The sequence below is a fragment of the Vipera berus genome (genome assembly GCF_964194415.1).
Source record: "Vipera berus genome assembly, chromosome: 3".
Taxonomy (NCBI): domain Eukaryota; kingdom Metazoa; phylum Chordata; class Lepidosauria; order Squamata; family Viperidae; genus Vipera; species Vipera berus.
The window spans coordinates 145746054-145752486 of NC_138204.1; positions in this window are offsets into that span (position 1 = coordinate 145746054).

A 6433-nucleotide genomic window follows, 5' to 3' on the forward strand; every position below is an offset into this window, starting at 1 on the left:
ATTTTTCTACTTGCATTTTTATGTGCTTTCAAACTGCTAGGTTGGTAGAAGCTGGGACGAGTAACAGGCGCGCTCACTCTGTTACGCGGCACTCGGGATTCGACCCGCCAAACTGCCGACCTTCTGATCTACAAGCTCAGCATCCTAACCCACTAGCCCCCAATAAAGAGAATATTTGGAAATCTATGGGGAAGCACTTTACCTGATCTTCTTTCCTTCCCTCCCAAAGACATATTTGGCATTAATTTCTCACGCATATTCTAAAATTATCTTGAAAACTAAGCAGATTAAATGAAAAGAACATTGTAACATTTGGTGCATGACCAATCATACATGTTTCTTCTACATGGCACCTCTGCAAACCAGTCACTAAAAAACAACAGTGGCAGATGATTTTGTCCTTGCCTCTTGCTTCTGGACTTCCCATGAAGTTACAGAAACTGGCTGTGGGAATCAGGAATCTGGAGTAGAAGGACAACTGTGTAGGAGTTCTTCATATATCCTGTTATACTATTAAGAAATAAGCTGAAAATTCAGTTATTTTAGTAAAACTTGATGGCTTCCTTGACTAAACAAATTGATTGGAAGAAACAATCAATCCCAAAATAAGAGGACGTGATTAATCAAATAGCATATTTGCCCATAACTGACCCCAACGTTTCTCTTGTTAAGTGAGACAGATTTTAAGTGAATTTTGACCCATTTTATGACATTTCTTGCTACAGTTGTTAAGTGAATAACTGCTGTTGTTAAATTAGTAACACAGTTGTTAAGTGAATCTAGCTTCCCCATTGACTTTGCTAGTCAGGTTGCAAAAGGGATCACATGACCATGGGACACTGCAAACTTCATAAATATGATTCAGTTGCCAAGTGTGTGAATTTTGATCATGTGACCCTGGGGATGCTGCAGCAGTTGTAAGTGTGAAAAACGACCATAAATCACTTTTTTCAGTACCGTTTTATAACTTTGAACGGTCACTAAACAAACAGACCCAGATTGTTGGGGGCAATTAAGCTGACTTTGTAATAATGCCGCTTGGGTGTGTGTGTGTGAAAGCCCTAATAAGCAGGCATATACATAGAATGAAGGCTACTGCTAAGCTTGTAAGCCGCCCTGAGTCTTCGGAGAAGGGCGGGATATAAATGGAATTAAAATTAAAAAAATAAAATAAACTGTTTTTAAGTTGAGGGCTATCTGTATTTATATCAACTTCCAACTGGTAAGCAGCATCTTTAAAAAGTCAGTCATCTTTTTCTTACCCAGAGGTGGATGCCTTTTATTTCTGACTGCCTGTCAGGAACAAGCAATATACTGCCAAACCATTTATATACTTATTCCAGAAATCACATAGGTGAAATTTTCTACAGAACCAATTGAAAGCACATCGCTAAAGCTTTAGTTACCACAATAAACATTCTAAATCTGAAAGTCACTCCTTTGAAATACCATTATATTTACTCAGTTTCATCACTAACATTCCCATGAGGCTTTAGCTGCAATCCTGCCCTGTGATTGGGTTATAAGTATTGTATTCTATGGCACTGGGGAAAAAAACTTGCTGCTACTCTGGCAAAAACATGTGCGTGATCATTGAAAAATTATGGAGAGGTGATGACAAGGCAGATTTTTAGATGAAAACAAATATTTTGTTTCTCTTTCCAAAAAGAAAAAGGAGGCTCCAAACTGCTATTGATATTGGGGGAAAATTCTAGGTGAAGTCATTGAAAGACTGCTCTATCAACATTTTAATAATGTGGTTATTAACATAAGAAGTTAGCTTGGAGTTTTCAGGAATAGGTTTTACAAGGTTAACCTTGTCTCATTTTAGAATGAGCGGTTTTGTGAGGAGATTGGGAGAATGCTGTAGATGTCAGATATCTTAATTTCAGCAAAGCATTTGAAAAATATCCCATGACATTTCATTAGCAAGTTAATTAAGTAGAGGCTGAATGGATTGTCAATTAAATGGAGACATATCTGATTAAACATTGTACTGAAAGAGTGCTTATCAATAGTTCCTCATCATAAATGGAGGGTGGGTCCAAATGGGATGGCCCAAAATTGGTTGGGACAATTAATATCCTAGAAGACAAAAATAAATTTCAAACAATCTTGATTGGTTAGAAGTGGATTGAAATAAAATTAAAATGAATAAATAGAAAGTTATGAACTCAGAAAACAGTAAGGCATAACAGTACTTAAAATAGTTGATTATAAACTAATTAGTGGGGATTTGCAAAGCATTGGAAGAGATATAGTTCAGTTAACTGCCCCTGGCTATCTCCACATGGTTTTTCATAGACAGCTATTGGGAGGCAGAGCTAAAATGGTGGTGGAGCGGAAGCTTTCTTGCTGAGCTCCTTGCAATATTTTATTTGTTCTACATGTGTAAAAAAGCAACTTTCAAAGAAATTGTGTGACCCTTGCAAAAGATGTGGTTGCTTTAAAAGTTTAAAAGAAAAGGCTTTTTTTGCAATCCCATGCACTGCAAAACACCTCTTTCAGCCTTATCAAACAAGAGTCAAATGCATAACTGTTATTCCATTAATATAAATATATTTTTCCAAACCAGGAGAAATAATTATTTTACTTTATTTTGTACAGACACTGTGTCAAGGACTCAGAGAAACTGGAATACTTTCAGAGAAGGACAGCAGGAAATGAAATACAATAAAAAGAAACTGAAGCAATTGTGTAAGTTTAGCTTTAAGAAGACTTGGGGGGGGATATGCCTTCTTCAAAAATGTCACAGAGAAGAAAATCAAGACATAGTGTCTTGAATTGCTCAGCGTCCAGGATTTAAGTTACAAGAGGTCAGATTCTATTCAGTTAAAAAACTTTTCATTTGTAAAAGTACCTCAACACTGTGGTCATTATCCAAAGAGATGAGAGGCTTTCCTTTTATTGGCTATGTTCATGTAAAGACTAGACAACCATCTGTCAGGAATGTTTTAATTTCAACTCCTGGATTGAGCAACTATGCTGGACTCATTGGTCTAAATTATCCTATCCAGTTCTATGATGTACATTCCACAGAACTGTGTACACATTCTATTTTCAAGTGTTCCAGCCCTCAGAAGGTCAGAGAGGACTAGTAACATTTCTGTAATACCAGATTTATTTACACACATTGTTTAGGCTGAGCATAAAGATAGGGAATCTCATGATTGACACCTCTATAGATCTTTCTTGTATAGCCAATTCATTGGGTAACCCATAGTGCCATCAATTTTTGACAGACACTGCATCAGCATTCTGCCTCCTTTTCAGAGATAGTTTGAATTAGATTTACTTTCTGATACTGATCTCACTTATTCCATCTTCTTGACTAGGGAGAAAGGGCAAATGAAAGAAGAAGACACCATCTTCCCAACCATCACCCATTTTAAGTCATCCTAGTTACTTCTGATCAGGTCCTACAAAATTGTGCAGTATTCTCACAATCTCCTCACAGAAATATTAGAACCAAGAATTTGCAAGCTAGACAGCTTCCCTTGTGATTCCGTAGCCAATATTAGGAACGTGATATATGTTCATATTGCTGAACCATGCAAGTGTTCCTGTGCTTCCACCTGGTATAATAAGGAAGAAGTTGGATGGATAGGGATCGATGGGAAAACGGATGGTGTAAGTTTTAATATCCATTAAACAGTCCAACCTCTGCCCCCATTTATAACCATAACTATTTGAAGATGTGCAGAAGAGGCAGACCTCTGATATAATGAGGCCCACACTTTAAGTCAGCCTGTTCTCCCACCTCACTAAAACCTTATTAAAACAAATGTATGCCCTTTGCTTTTGCTATCATGCATCATAGAAAAACTGAAATGGTTCCTGCAAACAAAGGAGAGACTGGGGTTTGTGCCTTACTTTATGAGTAAGTTATTAGAAAGATAACAAACAGAAATGTCTGAGGAAAGGAAGAATAGAGATGGATGGGAGAAAAGAGCAGACAAGTAAAGAAAGAACAAATTTGCAAGGTCAATAAGACTAAAGAAACATAGGATAGTATAACCCTCTAGAAAGCATAGAAAAGGCTAAGCAATAGAGGATAATCACAAATTATTCAGTGCCATACTCAGCAATCAATATTTCTCCCATTGACAGAAAAACTCAGAGGGTGGACACCAGAACACTCTTTCACATTTACACCATTGTGACTTAAACAGCAACTGTCATCTTAAGCAGATTTGACAGAGTATATAAGGTAGATATTAAAATCTCCTTTTAATGCTGATCTCAGGAGCCTTTGCCTCAGGAGCAATGGAATTTGCAAAAACATTGTATGCCATCATGAATAGCTATCAAAAGCTGCTGAAGATCACAACTGCAGACTTTTGAAAACAGACCTTTAAATTCTCACTGGTTCTTCAAACATGATGTCTTCTACAATAGATGATCTTGATATTTAAATATCAAATAGGATTTTCCCTGCTCAAAACACTGAAATGAATTCCCTTCCTGATAAGAGTTCTTACTGTAGTCTTGCTGGGAATGGGAAAGTAGATTTTTGCAGATTATTTTTTTTAAAGGGCATTTCTTTGAGGATGGCAGTTCTCCAAAGCCATGTTACACTGCCAAATAATAGCTAATTTTAAACTTACATCCCTTTTCATTATTGTGCCATTGAAAGGATAAATGCTTTCCTTCCACAGCTGGCAAAAATGGCGAAAGGAATCCTGTTTGAAAATAGGCTAGCCTTACTAACTGAGAAGACACTGTGCCAATTTATTCTGATTTGAATTCAGTGGGCTAGCTCTTATATATCAGTACTGGATTGCAGCACAAACATACGAAGTCCTGCATGGAAGTAATGGATCAACAGTGAAAGAACATGTAATGGAAGAATGATTTATTTTTTGTCAAAATGCTATACAGCATGTTCTCTGTAAGGGCTTCTCTGTCCCATTACCTTGGATCATTGTTGTTCCTTTAATCCAGGGGTCCTCAAACGTGGCCATTTTAAGACTTGTGGACTTCAGCTCCCAGAATTCTGGGAGCTGAAGTCCACAAGTCTTAAAGTGGTCAAGTTTGAGGACCCTTGCTTTGTGATCCCATATCCTTTTCCAAAGCCCTGCCCTGATCTGTGAGGCACTCCATATCTGCTGACAAGAAGCCAATCTGCTGTTTGGGACCAATGGGGAGATTTCTGATTGCAAATACCAGCTTCAGGAAACACGTTCTGACCAAGGGATAGCCTTACATTTGCCTTTAGCTCTGATATCTTGATCAACACCTCTTTTTCTTTTTTTTTGCTAACAGATGCATTTTAAAAAATCCTGCATTTGAAATGAAATTTTATCAATTCTGGCTCTGAAACTGTCAACAGAAAACGAATACTGTAGATGCAACAGACAGGAGTCTGTCTTATATTAGTCCTAGTCCCAAACCATCCAGTTTATTTGGGGAATGAGGTAGAGGTATGAGTACTTTTGTAAATTCTCTGATCTGCATAAATGATCCTTTTTATGATCCAGAGTCTCTTAGCCAAGCTTCCAACAAAGGTAGGGCTAAATTCATACCCCAACCCAGCTCTCTCCTGTCAGCATATAAAACTTCAGAATTTCTTTCAAGGAATGGATTCACTCTCTTCATTCCCAGGACTGAGACAATAGCCCAGAGAAGCCCCATGTCTCCACAGTAGTTTTCATTATCCTGGGCCATGGTAGAGTAGGTTGCAGGAAAGAAATACTACTTCATTTACACATAACCCTTTGGAATGGAAAAAAAATCCACCTATAAACCATCCATGGAGATCCTCCCTCATCCAAGTCATTGTTGTTCCAAAGCTGCTTTTCAAAAGGCAAAAGGACTTTCTTCCTTTTTTTTTTCTTGAAAATGTTTCACTTCTCATCCAAGTACTAAAGAAGCTTCTTGGATGAGAACCAAAATGTTTTCAAGGGGAAAAAAAACGAAGTCCACTGCCTTTTGAAAAGCACCTTTGGAACTACCTATAAGTCCCACTTGCAACATCATGTGACGTCGCGCAACATATCGGGACTATTTTGTCATTGCCAGCAATGGGGTGGGCGCAGCTTATGCGTGATGCATCTGGCCCGTGGGCTGGCAGTTTGACACCCCTGAGATATAGCAACATTTAAGGAAGAAAGAGTTGACCCATCAGTCTCGGTAGGCAAAGACAATTGAAGCCTAAAAAAAAAGTCAAATACGAAAGCTCCAATCAGGTGGGGTGTTATATGAGGTGAAGGGAACCTCCCTTTTTTTCCCTCAGGAATGGGAATCACTTTGGCTGGTAGAAAACCAATATTGCTGAGTTAGAAATCAGTGAATTAAAGAGCAAGCTACAATAATTGAAAGCTAAATGCAGATTAGAATTTGGTATTAATGTATAAACTGAGGTTGTGGGAGTTGTGTTACGTGTGTGTTGAGTAGAACCTGGCTAAAGTAGCAGTAGATGAAAGCAACCTCT